This window comes from Neoarius graeffei, chromosome 8 (genome assembly GCF_027579695.1).
Source record: "Neoarius graeffei isolate fNeoGra1 chromosome 8, fNeoGra1.pri, whole genome shotgun sequence".
In the NCBI taxonomy this organism is placed as follows: Eukaryota; Metazoa; Chordata; class Actinopteri; order Siluriformes; family Ariidae; genus Neoarius; species Neoarius graeffei.
The window spans coordinates 39,890,705-39,910,972 of record NC_083576.1 but is presented as its reverse complement, the minus strand read 5'-3'; the positions used below and the strand labels follow the sequence as shown (position 1 = coordinate 39,910,972).

General features: G+C 42.7%; 1 protein-coding gene across 5 annotated transcripts in view; it reads left to right on the top strand.

Moving 5' to 3' along the window:
• The window catches only part of elf1 (E74-like ETS transcription factor 1), a 120,273-nt gene that overhangs the window by 27,638 nt on the left and 72,367 nt on the right, over positions 1-20,268 (top strand). Inside the window, exon 1 of one of the 5 annotated variants that reach the window (XM_060927632.1) lies at positions 13,870-14,062. The exons of 2 other annotated variants lie outside the window; for them this stretch is intronic. The gene's annotated coding sequence lies outside the window, so the exon portion shown is untranslated. Of the gene's footprint in view, positions 1-13,869; positions 14,063-20,268 lie in introns of those variants that run through there. 2 more of the 5 variants (XM_060927631.1, XM_060927628.1) reach the window with 2 other exon arrangements.

Here is a 20,268-nt window from a genome sequence, read left to right as displayed (position 1 = left end):
TTGTTTACTACATAATTCCATATATGTTCCATATGTTATTTCATAGTTTTGATGTGTTTGTTATTGTTCTAGAATGTAGAACATCCATCCATCCATCCATCCATCCATCCATCCATCCATTATCTGTAGCCGCTTATCCTGTTCTACAGGGTTGCAGGCAAGCTGGAGCCTATCCCAGCTGACTATGGGTGAGAGGCAGGGTACACGCTGGACAAGTCGCCAGGTTATCGCAGGGCTGACACGTAGAGATAGACAACCATTCACACTCACATTCACACCTACGGTCAATTTAGAGCCTCCAATTAGCCTAACCTGCATGTCTTTGCACTGTGGGGGAAACCGGAGCACCCGGAGGAAACTCACACAGACACTGGGAGAACATGCAAACTCCACACAGAAAGGCCCTCGCCAGCCACTGGGCTCGAACCCAGGACCTTCTTGCTGTGAGGCGTCAGTGCTGACTGGTACTATATTCATCCCCCTTGGTGTTTGTCCTGTTTTCTTGCATTACAAGCTGGAATTAAAATGGATTTTGGGGGGGTTAGCGCCACTTGATTTACACAACATGCCTACCACTTTAAAGGTGCACATTGTTTTTTATTGTGACACAAACAAATAATTAAGATGAAAAAAACTGAAATCTGGAGTGTGCATAGGTATTCACTCCCTCAAAGTCAATACTTTATAGAGCCACCTTTTGCTACAATTACAGCTGCAAGTCTCCTGGGGTATGTCTCTATTAGCTTAGCACATCTAGCCACTGGGATTTTTGCCCATTCCTCAAGGCAAAACTGCTCCAACTCCTTCAAGTTAGATGGGTTGCGTTGGTGTACAGCAATCTTCAAGTTATGCCACAGATTCTCAATTGGATTGAAGTCTGGGCTTTGACTAGGCCATTCCAAGACATTTAAATGTTTCCCTTTAAACCACTCCAGTGTAGATTTAGCAGTATGTTTAGGGTCATTGTCCTGCTAGACTGTAAACCTTCATCCCAGTCTCAAACCTCTGGCTGACTCGAACAAGTTTTCCTCCAGAACTGCCCTGTATTTAGTGCCATCCATCTTTCCTGCAGTCCTGACCAGCTTTCCTGTCCCTGCAGATGAAAAACATCCTCACAGCATGATACTGCCACCACCATGCTTCCTTTTAGGGATGGTGTTCTCAGGGTGTTGGGTTTGTGCCACACATGGCATTTCACATGATGGCCAAAAAGCTCAATTTTTGTCTCATTTGATCAGAGAATCTTCTTCCATGTGTTTGGGGAGTCTGCCACATGCTGCCACATGCAAACTCCAAATGTGATTTTTTAAGCAATGACTTTTTTATGGCCACTCTTCCATAAAGCCCCACTCTGTAGAGTGTATGGCTTAAAGTGGTCCTATGGACAGATACTCCCATCTCCACTGTGGATCTTTGCAGCTCCCTTAGCATTATCGTTGGTGTCTTTATTGCATCTCTGATTAATGCAGAGGTCTGTGAGTTTTGGTAGGCGGCCTTCTCTTGTCAAGTTTGTAGTGGTGCCATATTCTTTCCATTTTGCTATAATGGATTTAATGGTACTTCCTGGGATATTCAAAGTTTTGGGATATTTTTTATGACCCAACCCTGATCTATACTTCTCCACAACTTTGTCTCTGAATTGTTTGGAGTGCTCCTTGGTTTTCATGTTGCTTGCTGAGTAGTGTAGCAGAGTCAGGGTCCTTCCAGAACAGGTTGATTTATACAGACATCATGTGACAGATCATGTGACACTTTGATTGACTGCACACAAGTGGATCTTAATCAACTAATTATGTGACTTATGAAGTGAATTGTTTGGACCAGCTCTTATTTAGGGGTTTCATACGAAAGGGGGTGAATACTTATGCACACTCCAGATTTCTGTTTTTTTTTTCATCTTAATTATTGTTTGTGTCACAATAAAAAAAAAAAAAAACAATTTGCACCTTTAAAGTGGTAGGCATGTTGTGTAAATCAAATGGTGCTAACCCCCCAAAAATCCATTTTAATTCCAGCTTGTAATGCAGGAAAACAGGACAAACACCAAGGGGGCTGAATACTTTTGCAATGCACTATATATACTATATATTGCCCTGCAAAAGTATGTGTGTATACAGTGGTGCTTGAAAGTTCGTGAACCCTTTAGAATTTTCAATATTTCTGCATAAATATGACCTAAAAGATCATCAGATTTTCACACAAGTCCTAAAAGTAGATAAAGAGAACCCAGTTAAACAAATGAGACAAAAATATTCTACTTGGTCATTTATTTATTGAGGAAAATGATCCAATATTATATATCTGTGAGTGGCAAAAGTATGTGAACCTCTAGGATTAGATTAGGATTAGATTAGATTACATTAGATTACATTAGATTAGATAAAACTTTATTGATCCCTGGAGGGTTCCCTCAGGGAAATTAAGATTCCAGCAGCGTCATTACAGATAAACAGAGAAAAGAAATAGAGAAAAACTTCTAGATAAATTAAAATAAATTAAGTATTTACATATACAAATCTAAAAGAATAAGATATGGGGAAGAGAGGAAGGGGGGAAAGGGGGGAGAAGTGGGGTTAGGGTAAATGTGTGTGTGTGTGTGTGTGTGTGTGTGTGTGTGTGTGTGTGGGAAGCAGGAGAGATATTGCACTTTATATTGCACATTATATTGCACATTGTCCAGTATTGCTTATTGTTAGGCTAGGCTACTGCTTCTTCCCATCCTCTGTCCTCCTGTTACCCCTCCTCCCACCCAGAGAGGAGTTGTACAGTCTGATGGCATGAGGGACAAAAGAGTTTTGAGTCTGTTCGTCCTGCACTTAGGAAGGAGCATTCTGTCACTGAACAGGCTCCTCTGGTTGCTGATGACGGTGTGCAGAGGGTGACTGGCATCGTCCATGATGTTCAATAGTTTGTCCATAGACCTCTTCTCTGCCACTATCACCAGAGAGTCCAGTTTCATGTCGACCACAGAGCCGGCCCGCCTGATCAGTTCGTCCAGTCTGGATGTGTCCTTCTTGGATGTGCTGCCCCCCCCAGCACACCACGGTGTAAAACAGGACACTGGCGACCACAGACTGATAGAACATCCACAGGAGTTTCCTGCAGATGTTAAAGGACCGCAGCCTCCTAAGGAAGTATCGCCTGCTCTGTCCCTTCCTGTATAAGTGATTGATTAGCAGTTAATTTGAAGATGAAATTAGAGTCAGGTGTTTTCAATCATTGAGATGACAATCAGATTTTTTTTTTGTGGCGTCATGTGTTGTGTGTTATGCGGCAGCTATGTGTATGTCCAAGACAAATTTCCCTCGGGACGAATAAAAAGAATCTTGAATCTTAAATCAGGTGTGAGTGGGCACCCTGTTTTATTTAAAGAACAGGGATCTATCAAAGTCTGATCTTCTCAACACCTTTGTGGAAGTGTATCATGGCACAAGCAAAGGAGGACCTCAGAAAAAGCATTGTTGATGCTCATCAGGCAGGAAAAGGTTATAAAACCATCTCTAAAGAGTTTGGACTTCAAAATCCACAGTCAGACTGTAGGTGTATTATGTTTATTTGTATGTAGATTGGTGTTAAGTGATCAATCTTTAATAATTAAATTGAATCAATCCCATTGAATCATTTGAATTGAATCATACCATTGAATCAGTCACATTGAATCGTTTAAATTGAATCATTTAAAGTGAATCATCTAAAGTGAATCATCTAAAGTGAATCATTTAAAGTGAATCATCTAAAGTGAATCATTTAAAGTGAATCATACCATTATCTGGTATATTCAGAATTATTATGGTCACTTACCAAGCTGCAGCTAATAATATTCATATACACCTTAAGAGTTCTTTTGAGATCTGGGCGACTTCAAGAAATATCGGAACAGCAGACAAACACACACAGTTTCAATGATAATGTAATTTATTATAACAAAGATAAAAATTGAATAGCAGCAGGTGAAATCTTCTGTAAACAGAGAGTGTGTGTGTGTGTGTGTGTTCAAAAGGTTAGCTTTGTAGGCTAATTAGACAAAGGAAGGCTAGCTAGCATGTGTTTGTGTGTGTAAGCAAATGATTAGCTTTGTGTGCTAACTAGACAAAGGAAGGCTAGCTAGCATGTGTTTGTGTGTGTAAGCAAATGATTAGCTTTGTGTGCTAACTAGACAAAGGAAGGCTAGCTAACATGTGCTTTTGAGGCCTAGTGTGGGCCACGTGGTTGTGTGTGAGGCTTAGTGTATGTGTGATAAAAATTAAAGGTTAACAATTAAAATACATTCAAATGGTCATCTGTGATATATGTGGATTTGAATGTGGGCACAGGAGAGTGCGCTATAAAGGTTGAATTGAATCAAAACTTAAAAATATTATCTAAAGTTGAGACAAAAGACCTCGTGATGAAGAACAAAGGAGGGGGGGGGTTTACCATGTGTCTCCTTACAGAACAAAGAGAGTTAGCTCTGGTTTGCTAGCTAAAGTATGGGTGAGGCCTATGACCACGTGTTGAAGCCTGGTCCCTGGGGACAAAAGGCTTCCCTAGACAACTAACCCACTAGCTTTATAGTATTATTAAATTCACTGAAATCTTAATGAGGTCAAAATATGGGTAAATAATAGCCTAGTAAACTAGACCCACCCGCCTAGTGGCCAAAAATATTTTTGCCTAGCAAGTGGGTCTAGTCTCACACTATATCAACAAAAACACCCTGGGCATCAAATCGTGCCCGCCAATCACAACGCAAGGTTTTTGTTTGGATTCTTTGGGCGGGCTTTTGCAAGAGTGACGACAAGGCTGCGCGATGCTGGAGAAAGCACAACAGGAAAGATGGCTATGGCTAGTGAACAGCGTGCGTTTGACTCCGCTTTGGAATCAGTTTTAGAAGAATTAGACTTGGAGTTTTCATTGAAACATGAGCAGGAAGAGGCTCTCCGCTCATTCCTTTTCAAGAAGGACGTTTTCGCTGTTTTGCCGACCGGCTATGGCAAAAGTCTGATCTACCAGCTGGCTCCGCTCATAGCCAAAAGGATGGGGCTAGTTTGTGCAGTACGAAGAATTAATAAACGGATTTGAAACATTACTTTTTGATTGTTTCTTATTTTCCCGTTATTTTAAATTTAAGGGAAATTATTTCACCAAACACCACTAAATAAAAACTCTCAAAAACAGTTTAAGCAAACACTTGAAAAAAAATGAGTGTATGTTAAGTATGTGGTACAGACTCCAAACTTGTGGTCATTATCTCCAAACTTCTTAATATCTAGAACCTGTTTATTAATTAATACGCATTTTGAAAAATTATTTATTTCAAGGTCTCCCCCACTGCACGCTCTGACTACGTCACAGTCACTGTTGCACTGATTGGTCAGAGCGTTGGCCTATAGAGATCTTGCAGTCACGTACCGGAAAGTACACAACCGCCATCTTGTCGGTCAAAAACACCGCTGAATACTGCTGCACTCGTGTACAGAATGGATCAATTTCAACCGACAGACTACACGGCTCATTTTTCTAATGAACAGATAACTAGATATATGTCTAAAATAAACGATCTACAGATTTGTGACCCTTATGGCTTACCGGACGGAGTTTTCACGACCGGATTTTGAACTGTCAGCGGAATACCCGGACGTGTATAATTACCTCATTAACTTTCCCTCACTGTTCAGTGGTGAAGCACTGCGTGCTTATAAATCTCTGGACAGTTATCTTTACAGAAATTCAGGATTTGTCAGCGACTCAGATGTGGCATCTTGTAAACAAGAATCCTCATTGGATGGGTAAGTCACTTAAGTATTGAGTATAGCACTGACCAGCCGATTATAGAATAGAATAAGGTAATTCCAAATCGTCCGTCTTGTTTACATGGATCTGGCGTTGGAGAGGTAGAGGCTTGGCAGTGGAGATTTGAGTGGCTGTTTTCTGAGCTTAGTCAACAGGCCGGCTCTGCAGCCTCGCTTTTGCTTCCGCTCCCGGCACCGCCTCCTTCGCTTTGCTTCCGATAACAATCCACGGAGACCCCGCTGGTCTCGCTATCTTGTCCGGAATGTTGTTTTTTTTTTCTCGTCCGGAATGTTGTGCATGCGATGGAAATCGCTACAAACCGTCATTTTCTGCTGGAAATCAATGTCCAGTAAGTCCATACGGTTGTAATGGATATTGAAGTCCGGTACAGACAAACAACACGCAAAAATACACACAAAAAACATAAAAAACGTGCACAGGTAGGGAGAGCTTGTAGCCGCAGCCGTTGTAGTAGAATTGTATATAGTAGGGTTTTCCAGAAGAAAAGGTAGAAGTAAAAGCAGAAGTAGAACCAGAAATAGAAGTAGAAGGCGGATTATGGCGTTTGACCGACAAGATGGCGTCTGTCACAATCTGGATCGGCTGTGACGTCACATGCAAGTGCTCCATACGCACAGAGACAGTTTGAAAGACAGCGGTTTGTTCCACCCCCACCCTTCAGAAATGTCTACGGATCGAGGCCAGACTAAATATTCACATTTAGTCTGGCTTGCCAGGCTAGGTAAATAATGAAATTAAAGTGTTAGAAAGAGAGAGAGAGCATGCAAAACCTATCTATTAAACGATTGAGACCAACAATAAAAACAAATGATAGAAAACCAAAATCAGTGTGCACACTTAAACAATCCCTGAGTGTAAATTCACACTAAGTAAATAAACTAATTCCTAAGACTAGTCTTCTTGCCCAAATGCCAGTGTTACTTCAAAATCTCGCCTTTTTTGTAGAAAGCAGAGAGTCCTCGGAGAGGTAGAGTTCACAGGAGCTTGGAAAAACTTCTGTGGGAGACAGAGGATCCTCGGAGCAGCTTCATAGCTCGTGGGAAGGAAAACTCTGATCAAACAACGTGCACTAGTTTAGAAGGATCCAGCCGCTTCTTAGTTACAAATTAAACTGCCTTGGGCTGCAGTTTCGTACGTACTCATAAGGAATAACTGAAAACCGGTTATAACTCGCTTGAGTTAAAGATTGCGTGTTTCCGGAGTCTACCATGATCAAGGGTAAACAAAAAGGAAAACGCGCTGAAACGTGGATCTTGCAAGAAAGAAGTCGTGGTTTCGGACGGTCTGATAGCGAGTGCCTCCTTTTAGGTCTGTTCCGTGTGGTTTCAGATGCCAAAGAGAAAGATATGGTGGATTTCCAGGTCCCTTTATGGAATCATGGAGGATGTGATGCAAGTGATCCCGCCCAGGCGTGATGTAGGTCAACGCGGAAGTTGGCTGGGAGTTGTAGTTCTTAGACAGTAGGTGGCGAACTGTACCTACAAGACAGATTGTGTACAAATGGAGGATATTCAAGACCATTGTTACCCTCCCCCGGAGTGGTTGACCAACAAAGATCACTCCAAGAGCAAGGCATGTAATAGTTGGCGAGGTCACAAAGGACCCCAGGGTAACTTCTAAGCAACTGAAACCCTCTCTCACATTGGCTAATGTTAATGTTCATGAGTCCACCATCAGGAGAACACTGAAGAACAATGGTGTGCGTGGCAGGGTTGCAAGGAGAAAGCCACTGGTCTCCCAAAAGAACATTGCTGTTCATCTGCAGTTTGCTAAAGATCACATGGACAAGCCAGAAGGCTATTGGAAAAATGTTGTGGACGGATGAGATCAAAATAGAACTTTTTGGTTTCAATGAGAAGTCTTTAAATGAGTCTTTTTCTAGGGAAGAATGATTGAACAGCATACATCTGTAACAGAAAAAAACCCTCAAGAATTTGGTGCACAAGTTCTAATTTATTTTAGGCTTTCTGAAATAAACACACGGTCAAAAATTTACATACAGGGTCAAAATATATACATGCAGCAATGCACCTAATATTTGATTAAATGCCCCTTAGCAAGTTTCGCCTTGACCAGATGCTTATGGTAGTCATCATCAAGCTTCTGGCAGAATTACGGTTGGATATTTGACCACTCTTCTAGGTAGAATTAGAGTTTAATTAAATAGTTGGTTTCCTGGAATGGACCATCTTTTTAACCCTTTGGGGTCGAGAGCTTCGCTGGTGAAGCTAGGCAGGTTTAGAATGAATAGGTCATGTATGTAGATAAATATCTTTGACAGTTTTTTTTAATCATCCAAGCATGATAAACATATTGACAGAAACTTTATACTTTACACTTTCCTTTGTGTATACTGCCAAATAATATTATAGTTTTTAAATTACCTAAATTAGATGAAACATGAAACTTGTCACCTTACTCAGTCACACCGGAGTTGGAGTGCTGAGCTCCCACTTATGCATTCATAAAAGACTATTCACATGATAATGGCATGATAATCACTTTCACTCTTTCAGTTTCGATTGGTTTCTCTTTTGCGGTGGGAACGGCCACCATGAACAGGATAAAATCTGTCAGACATACTTTAGGCCAGGGGTGTTCAAATTGATCCATAAAGGGCCGTGTGGCTGCAGGTTTTCATTCCAGCCATGCAGCAGCACACCTGACTTGGCTCATTCAATCAACTGAACTGTCTTCACACAGTCAAATACTTGCAGCCACACCCACCCTTGATTAAAGGGTGGGTGTGTCAGTTGATTGAATAAGCCAAATCAGGGTGCTGCTGCATGGCTGGAATGAAAACCTGCAGCCACACGGCCCTTTATGGATCAATTTGAACACCCCTGCTTTAGGCTATTTGGAGGTAAAACTTGCTACGAGATGGCACATGGATTTTATGCGCTTCGGATGATTCAGGACAGTGATTCAATTTGTGATACATTTCATGATTCAGGAAAACGATTCAATTCATGATTCAGGACAGCGATTCAATTTCAGGACAGTGAATCAATTCATGATTCAGGACAGCGATTCAGTTCAATCTTGAGAACTGTGACACTAATGATGAGTGGTGCCTTTCATTCATTCATTCATTCATTCATTCATTCTTACTTTGACTTGATCCAGCCGAAGATCAACTCGAGCAAGTGTAAATATTTCTTCTTTTTCTTATGAGCAGATCAGTTGATGTGTTCGCTGTAGTGAATGCACAGGAAAAATAATTAAGCAATTTTTCCAGTGTTAAAAGTATTTTCCTCAAAAATAGTTAATTTTGCTTTATTTTGAATTTAGAGAGTAAAAATTGGAGTTGGAGCAAAATTACAGAGTAATTGTGTAACAGTAACAGAGTTGGTTGTGGCACTGAACTGACTAAAATAGTACAAGAGCTAATTTCAAGACATACTTAATTGAGTCAAATACCAAAATAAAGTCAAATACCAGATAAATGAAGCTGTTGTTAAAAACAAACAAAACAGTTTTATAACGGTGTTGGAATGTGTGAAAAAAAAAATTGCCTTACACATTGTGACTTGACCTTATGGGATTAAGAGTTGACCTGATGGGATCAAGAATTGGCAGTGGGAGGGGTTTTCACTCTTCTCATGGAATGGAATTTATTTTTACCCTGCTTATTGAATACCCCTCCCACTGCCAAACCTTTATCCCAAAACAATAGGACATAATTTTTTTGATGGCTAGTTAATTGTCCAAATCAGTGTAGGATATTTAAGTTAAGTTTTTATGCTTGATACATTCCTAAGACTGAACAGAATCACCTCAAGTGATCAAAACAGTTCATCACAATAGGTAAGGTAATGTTTTTTCACACATTCCAACACCGTTCTAAAACTGCTTTTTACAACATCTTCATTTATCTGTTTTTTTAAGTACAATCATGGCATACATACTACATGCATATTATTGTAGCTGAACTTGTGCTGAATACAAAAAAGTCATATGACTTTGAAAATACTGCTTAGATTTGTTGAAATTGACAACAAAATCAGAGCATGCCAAAATCATTAGTATGCCAGAAAATACCCTCAGACCCCAGAGGGTTAAGCACTGTCTACATATTTTCAACAGAGTTGAAGTCAGGACTTTGGGAAGGCCATTCCAAAAGCTTAATATGAGCCTGTGACTTATCCATATATCCATTCCTGTTATGGGAGGTGAGATGTGGTGAGTAGGATCCAAGAGCAGAACACAGACCAGTAAATCCAATAATAAAAAAAAAACAAAACACTAGCATAAAAAAATAATCCAGACAAAAAAAAAACTTGACAAAAATGGAGCACAACAAACATGAAAAAGACAAAAACGTAGTGCAAAAAACTGACAAGAAACATGCAAAACAGAGAGCAAAATCCAAGAAGTAATAATGGCACAGAGACGATGTGAAAAACCAATGAGACGTTCTGGCAAAGTCCCCTTCTGAGAATGGCCTTTTAATACACAGCAGAGCAAACCAGGAAGTGAATGCCAGCAAGATGGAGGTCCTGCCCCGGATCCGGATTAGCACTGAACTGGGAGATAACAGATCTCCGGAGTGGAAGTCTGAGGCATGGCATGACAGTACCCCCCCCAATGAGCACCTCCAAGCACGTTAGGAAGAGTGTCTGGGTGTTGCCGGTGGAACTCTGTGATGAGTGTTGGGTCCAGTATGAACCTGGCAGGGACCCAACTTCTCTCCTCAGGGCTGTAACCCTCCCAGTCCACCAGGTACTCGAGACCTCTGCCTCGCTGCCGCACCTTCAGCAGTTTCTTGACCGTGTAGGCCTTGCCGTCATCAATGAGCCTGGGAGGAGGAGGGGGTTTGGAGAGTGGGAGCAAAGGACTGGAGACCAGAGATTTAAGCTGAGATACATGAAAGACAGGGTGAACACATCGCATGGTGAGTGGTAATGCGAGTCTAACACACCATTGGTTGATTACCTTCTTGATGAGGAAGGGTCCAAGGAACCTGGGTGCTAGCTTGCGAGAGACGGTCCTAAGTGGCAGGTGGTGTGTGGCGAGCATAACTCGTTGACCTACTCGGTAGGTGGGTGCCTTGGAGCGACGTTTGTCGGCCTGCCTCTTGAGTCGATGAGTGCCTGAAGTTGGTGATGCCAGTTGTGCGTGATAACAGGGAGCAACGGTTGGTCAGAAGGGGACTGGTTCCAAGCATTGTCCACCAGGGCCCCTTGATTAACTGGTGGGATCGTCCTTTTTAGTGGGCAGGCTCGGCAGATGAGTCCTTGCTGACCGCAGTAGAAGCAGGCCCCCATGTTCTGCCAGTGCAGTCGTTCCTCCGCTGACACCCGTACCCAATTTACCTGCATGGGTTCAATGGATGAGGCGGGAGGTAGAGCCCTGCACTCCCGCAGGACCCGACGCAAAGCAGTGCGGCATGGGACAAATTTTGAAAGCTCATTGCGGGTGTGGGCGGGAGGGGGAGTGCACAATGTGGGAGCGGGTGGGAGAGGTGATAAGCTGCAGTCCCGCTAACTAAAAACGTGTTTAAAATAAAATTTATAAATGATTAATTTATGTGTATGTGGCAGTGGGGGCATGGCCAAACAGCAGTCTGTGAATGGAGGGCGGTGTCGGGGAAGGTAAGTGGCTAGGTCATTACACCTGATGTCAATTTGTGTGTGTGTGTGTGTGTGTGTGTGTGTGTGTGTGTGTGTGTTTGTTGCAGGGATGGAGTATAAAGGGAGGGGGAGAGGAGAGAAGAAGCTCTCCCCGACCACAACACTTGTGTGAGTGAGTGAGTGAGTGAGAGAGAGAGAAAGAAAGAAAGCAAGCAAGCAAGCTGAAAAGCCGAATAAAGTGCGTGTGTGTAAACAAACTCTCGCCTGCTGTGCTTCTGTGCTCCACCCACACCGGGGTTTACTACAGTCCCCGGTTTCAGCACCACTGTAGTAAATCCCGGTGTGGGTGGAGCACAGAAGCACGTCAGTTTGTGTTTACACACACGCACTTTATTTGGCTTTCTTTCTTTCTTTCTTTCTTTCTTTCTCTCTCACTCACTCACTCACACAAGTGTTGTGGTCGGGGAGAGCTTCTTCTCTCCTCTCCCCCTCCCTTTATACTCCATCCCTGCAACAAACACACACACACACACACACACACACACACAAATTGACATCAGGTGTAATGACCTAGCCACTTACCTTCCCCGACCCCGCCCTCCATTCACAGACTGCTGCTTGGCCACGCCCCCGCTGCCACAGTCTATCATATATAATTTGTGCTGGATATTTTATTTGGTATTAATAAAAACATTTTAAGATGCCTAAATTTGCGGATGTGGTCTAATCTCGTGTACGTTTCCGATTCCTTTCCGCTCTTCCATGTTTGAGATCTCCAATCATGGCAGAAGAGCAGAACTCCTCTAGTGAAGCTCACAGTGCTTCAGAAGTAAGTGCTGCTTTAAAAAGAAAGTAGGGGGCGGGCACCATCATGCTGTGTCTTTAAATTATATTAATTTCTTATAGGCCTACTTGTATTTCCTAGAATGTAAATGTGAGGAGTGACATAAGCTATGTGCAATGTACAATATTCTTAATATCCACTGTAGATTTTGGTAGGTGTGTTGGGTATCTCTGTAAAGCCTCAGCTGCACATGCCGCCTGGCAACGCGCACCCTCGCTACGTGCGCTAGGTGAAGGATCGGTCAGTGGAGAGCTCAGCTAAGCTCAGCATGTTTAATTCCCCAAGCCAATGACAAGAACTTTCGTGAGAAATAACGCGAACGTCTGCATAATGCGGGATTTGCGGGCGGGAGCGGGACAAAATATGGCAGGCGCAGGCGGGAGCGGGACTGAAAATCATAATTCTTTGCGGGAGCGGGTGGGAGCGGGACTGCACAATGCGGGAGCGGGCGGGAGCGGGACTGAAAATTCTGTCCCGCGCAGACCTCTAGCGGGAGGTGGGGAGAAGTTACAGCTGAGGCGGCTCTTCTCTCACCTACGTTGTAGGACCTGAGCATCAATACAATTGGTGAGGTCCATGAGAGTGGCGAGGTCCGATGGCAGTTCCTGAGATACCATTTCATCCTTGATGACGTCGGACAAGCCATTTAGGAATGCGTCAACCTGGGCACTCTCATTCCAGTTGCATGATGCTGCCAATGTCCGGAACTCGATGGCATAGTCCGAAGTAGATCGGAGCCCCTGCTGCAGCTCTGTGAGCTCCCTAGCCACTTCCCAACCGGACAGAGAGCAGTCAAATGTTTGCCTCATTTCCTCAGAGAAGTCCTTGAAGCTTGAACAAAAGGACGCGTTGGCATGCCAGACCACTGTTCCCCATTCCCTGGCCTTGCCGGTGAGGAGCGTGATGACATAAGCTACCTGGGAGCATTCTGTGGGGAAAGCCATGGGTTGTAGCTCCAAGATCAATGAACACTGAGACAGAAAAGATCTGCAGGTACCTGGTTCCCCACTGTAGGGCTGAGGTGAAGGAAGTCTTGGTTTGTGGTGAGCGGCAGTAGGTGAAGAAAGAGGCGGCTGGGCAGGGGTAGGCATGGCTTGGGAGTGCTGGAGTTGTGTGGCTAGAAGGTTGAGTGAGTTGGACAGCGTGGCCAGGTTCTGGGTGATCTGCTTGAGTTCCTGTTGGTGGGTCCTGAGGAGGGCTCCTTGCTGCTCAGATGGTTCAGTTCCACTGGATCTATGTTGGCCAGAACGTACTGTTATGGGAGGTGAGATGTGGTGAGTAGGATCCAAGAGCAGAACACAAACCAGTAACTCCAATAATAAAAAAAGATTTAATAGGAGTAAAAAATAAACCCAAAATAATCCAGAAAAAGCTAGGTACAAAAAAACAAGGCAGGCAAGGACAAAAAATGCTAGCATAAAAAATAGTCCAGACAAAAAACTTGAGACAAAAACGTAGCACAACAAACATGAAAAAAGACAAAAACATCGTGTCACAGTTTGTTGCAAGAAACGGGCAAAACAGAAAGCAAAATCCAAGAAGCAATAATGGCGCAGAGACGACGTGAAAAATCAACTAGACGTTCTGGCAAAGTCCCCTTCTGAGAACGGCCTTTTTATACACAGCAGAGCAAACCAGGAAGTGAATGCTGGCAAGATGGAAGTCCCGTCCCAGATCCGGATTAGCGCTGAACTGGGAGATTATAAATCTCCGGAGTGGAAGTCCGAGGCGGAGCATGACATTCCACAACCAGCTTTGATGTGTTTGGGGTCACTGTCCTGGTGGACATCCAGTTGTGTCCATGTTTCAACCATCTAGTTGATGGTTTGGGGCTATGCTGAAGAATTCTGAGGTAGTCTGCTTTCATTATTCCATCCACTTTATTTAACCATGCTTAACAGTTAATTAACAGTTGGTACAGTGTTCTTGGGGTTGAATGTCTCACATTTACTCCTTTAATAATATCTCTGGTTATTGGGGCCAAACGACTCAATATATGCCCTATCTAACCATAAAACTTTCTTCCAGAATGCTTTTTCTTTGTCCATGTGGTCAGCTGCAAACTTTAGTCGAGCTTGAAGATGTTGATGTTTTGGAGCAGGGGCTTCTTTCTTGGATGGCAGCCTCTCTGTCCATCTCATCATCTCTAGCTGCTTTATCCTTCTACAGGGTCGCAGGCAAGCTGGAGCCTATCCCAGCTGACTATGGGCGAAAGGTGGGGTACACCCTGGACAAGTTGCCAGGTCATCACAGGGCTGACACATAGACACAGACAACCATTCACACTCACACCTACGGTCAATTTAGAGTCACCAGTTAACCTAACCTGCATGTCTTTGGACTGTGGGGGAAACCGGAGCACCCAGAGGAAACCCACGTGGACACGGGGAGAACATGCAAACTCCACACAGAAAGGCCCTCGCCGGCCATGGGGCTCGAACCCAGGACCTTCTTGCTGTGAGGCGACAGCACTAACCACTACACCACCGTGCCGCCCCCTCTCTGTCCATGGTGATGTAAAACATGCTTGACTGTAGACAGTGACACTGGTGTTCCAGTAGTTTCCAATTCATGACAGGCCTGTGCCTTGGTGGTTCCTGGGCTGTTCCTGACCATCCAAAGCAAATTCCTCTCAGCTGAGGGTGACTGTTTTTGGTGTTCTTCCAGCAAAGTGGCTTGACAAAGTGATTACACCCCCCAATAACTTGTAGTTAAGCTACAATCTGTGGTGTAAGTGGTTAGGACTGTCACCTCATAGTAAGAAGGTTCTGGGTTCAATCCCAGCAGCCGATGGAGGCCTTTCTGTGTGGAGCTTGCATGTTCTGTGTGGGTTTCCTCCGGGTGTGTTGGTTTCCCCCAAAGACATGCAGTTAAGTTAACATGGGACAGCTTTTGGCTGAAGTGTCCAAGGGTGGCGGCATGCACATATGTAGTGGCTTTGCTCTCCTATGATGAACTAAATTTTGTTGTACATTTATGCATTGTCAATAAAGGCATTCTTCTTCTTCTTCTTCCTCTGGCTGCTCCCGATTAGGGGTCACCACAGCGGATCTTTCATCTCCATTGCTCCCTGTCTCCCGCATCCTTCTCTACCACACCTGCCACTTTCATGTCCTCTCTTACCACATCCATGTATCTCCTCTTTGGCCTTCCTCATTTTTGTTTAGCTGGCAGCTCCATCCTCAACATTCTCCTTCCCACATGCTCTGCATCTCTTCTCAGGATGTGCCCATACCATCTCAGTCTCATCTCTCTTAGCTTAATTCCCAAGCTCTCCACATGTGCTGTCCCTCTGATGTGCTCATTCCTTATCCTGTCCAACCTTGTCACTCCCATCGCAAACCTTAACATCCTCAACTCCGCCATCTCCAACTTTGCCTCCTGCCTCTTCGTTAAGGGTATGGTCTCCAATCCATACATCACAGCTGGTCTCACTACTGTCTTATACATCTTACCTTTCACTTTTGCTGGGACTTTCCTTTCACAAATGACTCCTGAAATCCTTCTCCAACTGCTCCACCCTGCCTGCACTCTCTTTCTCACCTCTTTTCTCACCAATAAAGGCATTCTATTCCATTCTATCTGCAGCCCATGTTATACTGTAGCTTTGCTATTTTGGCTTTCTCTGGGAATTGCCTGTGTGCTGTCCTCACTCCACTTGGTGCCAAGACAATGTAATAACTGCTGTCCTCCCATTCTATTGAATTAGCAAACACCCACATTGTTGGTCTATGAGCTTTCTCTATGGTGTATAATTCAGTTTTCCTTTCATATTTAGGACATGGGGTGTGTTTTTTTTTAATGAAAGGAATCATGTTTTTGTAATTGGATCAGTAATTGAATCTGACAGAGTGAAAGTGACAAGTAATCAGTATTTTCAAAGTGTCACAACCTGACTTATAAGGCCATGGCAAAAACAGGAGACACACCATTTTGCAGCATTAAATAAAGTAATTTATTAAACAACTAAAATTTAACCAAAGAACCAGCATAACAAAAAAGATATCCAGAAGGCCACAGCTTCCTAGACAAAAAAACATCAGGGAGGAGCTAGCATGCAAACAAGGCAAGGACACACCATCTTTGAGACATGCAGGTTTTTATAGCCAGTGAAACAGGTGAAGCCAATTCCTAGACTGAACGCGAGGGACTAAATCTGTAATGGACCTAGGAAAAAAACACTCCCAGAGAGAGAGAGTAAATTACCAAGGCATAAGATCCCTTGCCCAAAAGCAGGTAAACAAGGCAGGATGGCAGAAAGGGGCAGGGGTCGTCACAAAAGCAGATATCAAAACAATTATCAACCCTATTAAATCATTAGTAGTGATTAGACAGCTACCTTTACTGTCAGAAAAAAAAGAGACAATTTCACTTGACTCCCCCTTCAGCACATGCTCACTATTATGTTGTTTCAGTAGCTCACACTGACAGGAGATCCCTGAGTCACATCCTCACAGGAACTGGGCAAAAACAGTTGTGTTCATTTGACAGGAGCTGATGACCTTGTGAAACAGGCTTTGTTCTGGTATCACAAACATTCTACTAGCAACTAACATTTTACTAGCAACTTTCACAACATTCATGATGTCTTTACTTGCTTTGTGGCGTTCTCTCTCTGTCTCTTGTTTTGTTCCCTTTTTTCTGTGGGAATGAATCTCACCATTGCTTTGTTTACTTTTTAATAAGGTTTCTGTTGGTTCTCTCTTATGAGATGTTGGGAGAGTGCTATAAATGTGCTGTTTTGAATGATGTGATTTGGATTCTGGAGTAAACAGGGAGGATTTACACTCCTGCATCTCTTTGGAAACATTCTCTATCCAGACATCCTGCAAAGGGAGTTAGTTTTGCAATGCCAGTAAAGCCATTCCTGAGTCCTCGCCAGACTGGAAAGGCCTCTAGTCCATTACATTACATTACATTAAAGGCATTTAGCAGACGCTCTTATTCAGAGTGACGTACAATGAGCACACACACATACCCAGTGCCTGGGGAGCAGCTGGGGGTGAGGTGCCTTACTCAAGGGCACTTCAACCATGGATTTTCCTGCCAGTCCAGGGAATTGAACCGGCAACCCTTTGGGCCCAATGCTCCTTCTCTAACCTTTAGGCCATGGCTGTTCCCTCTGTAGACCTCTTTTTTATCTCACTTAATCATTACCTCTTACTTTCTCTGTTTCTTAAAAGTGCCCATCCACTCCCATGCTATTCTGAGAACTATACAAGACCTGTTTTTCTCCAAAACATATGACATCACTGTGTCCATGATGCCATTCCCTATATATAGCAACCTTGCTAAATCCTTAACTTATGGCTTTTTAGTGCATCAGCTGATTATCATGGCACATACCATATAATGTTTTTTGGCCTCATCCAAATAATTTATATTTGCCTCTATATCTTGATGCATGAATGGGCTCTTTCCAAGTAAGAATTCAACAAGAAGGGTGACTCACAGTTTAGTCATTTGATTATTTTAAATTGCCTCCTTTCTTGGTCAACAGCAAGCTCTGGAGAGAAAACTAAATGGGTTTGGGGTGAAATTTCTTTGGGAGAAGATAATTTTTTAAATACAAATTTGCCTTGTTTAATTCTGGGTTCAATACAGTTAACATATACAGAGGCATCCAAGGGATACATAAAATATTTAGATCTTTGGTAGAGAAAAAAATCTTAAAATGATTTCAAATGCATCATACAACTGAATTGTCTCTACTGATGTGTGCAACTTTGACATTCTATAACATCTGAGTCTATCCATGTGAACTCCACCCTGAAGAATGTTTGCTTACTGGAGTTCTGTGTATTGAGTAACAGATGTGCTGTCCCGCCCTCTCAACAGGCCAGAATGACAAGCTACATTGCAACTCATGGAATGAATCAAGGCTGCTCTCAGCAGCTATTTATAGGCTGCTGTCCTGGTGTCAAAGGTCACTTATTGCTTGCTCCCTCTGATGAGCTGATTCATTGTTAAGATAGTGAGAAGTAGTATGACATGTAGATTTATTTTTACTTATTAAAATTACTTATTATTATTACATCATTTTGATGAAAACTCATGTCAGATATGATTGTTCATGTGAACATGACTGTTATGATGATAACGTGTCAAAAGCTCTAAAACATGAAAATCCATATTTAGAAAGTTGTTACTTGTCAAATATGATCAATATACTCATTTCTGATGAAACCCATGTGTGCTGTCAAGCAGCTGCATTAGGGGCTGAAAACGCTATACAGAGACTTAAAAAGGCGCTACTGTGCCAGGAAAGCTGTTTGATGCACTTGGACACACACAGTATGTTGTACCATGCTGAACAGTTCCTTTTCATAACATTTTGATGAAAACTCATGTCAGATATCATTATTCATATGAACATGACTGGTATGATGAGAGAGTGTCAAAATCTCTAAAACATGACAATCCATGTTTAGAAAGTTGTTACTTGTCAAATATGATCAAATATACTAATTTCCTACAACTGCTTCTGTGCTTGATTTGTGGATCCATGGAGCGGTGTTTTGAGCAGGGATGAGAATTTTCCGCCGATTGGCGGATTTCTGACTTTTTCAGACCAAAATGATTGTTTTTGAGATCGATGTAAATCCGTTGAGGAATATTTTTTTTGGGGGGGGGTATGATTAACGATCTGTGGTCACCTTATAATGCAGACATCCCAAGTCTCCCGGAAGTTCCGGGAGTCTCCTGCATATTGATAGAAGCGAGCAAGAGCGTGCGCGCGCAACATTAAGGTCTGCATCACGTATCTTACAATGTGCGCGTGCGAGGGGGTGTGCGAGGGAGACTGTGTGCAGTGTTGCCAGATACTGCTGACGTTTTCCAGCCCAAAATATGTTCAAAACCCGCCAAAATGCACTTAAAAGCACCCAATCTGGCAACACTGCCTGTGTGCCTGTTCATGTAGCGCATGCCAGACAAAGAGCATCTTGATTGGGTTACTCAGCAAAATAAGCCAATCAGCTTTCAGTGTGGGCAGGCTTTTATCTCTTTTCTCTAGGACCGGAGTTTGAGTCAGTGCAGCCTACAGGATCGGCATGGCAGAGAGAGAGCGCGCGCCCCAAAAATATATCAATTACACATCATATATAAGTGTGTATCTTTTATAAATGGGGTTAGCTTATCTAATGTAGCATGTTGGGGAGAATCATAGTATCATATCTATATTTCTGATAAAATTTTAGGTCTGATAGCATGTATAACTCTCCTACTTATTGCTCATTTCATAGGGGGACGGAATTGCTGGCATGTGCCGCGCGGAAGCGTCTGCCCAAACTTTTTAGGCCGAGATGAACTTATAGTTTTTGATTTAAAAAAAAAATTTCCAATATGTAATGCCCATTGTACATGCCTGTTCTTTAATTCAAAATCACCATCTCGATCTTCAGATTGACCATATGGTATCTGCATTACATTACACAACATCCTGTCCAGATAAAACCTAGTTAGTACACACAACAGTTGAAAGGGAAGTGATAAGTGATGTTGAATGTTGCCTGCTTAATATGCAAGACCTCCTGCTACCATGATAACATCAGAAGAAAGCTTAAGAGAATTATATGATAGAACTTTTTTCTGGTTTGCACTTCATTTTAAAGGATTAGAGTATTCAAAGATGAATCACAAAAATGCAGAAATATAATACTGTAGAGCTCGTTTATATTAAAAGGTGCATTGATTTTTTTGAAATAATCAAATGTGAATTGATTAAAAACAAGTCTCTTGTACCATATTAATCATTTTCACCTGGGAGTCCACCAAGAAGGGGAATTTATTTCCAAATAAATTGCAAATTTTTGCTGATAAAATTAATGGTTTTGGGGTTAAAAAAAAATAGCCAAAAATAATTAGACCCATGCCCCCCCCCGTGCTCCGACCCGTTTTTTTCAGACTTTTAAAATATTTTTCATTCTCATCCCTGTTTGAGTGATGTTGCCTGGTGGCATCGCAGCGGCTGTGTAGGCGGTGTGGGACATACCTTCGTGCATCTTTTGGTGGGACTGTGGGTAATTACGCCATTGGAATTACATCCTGACCCTTGTT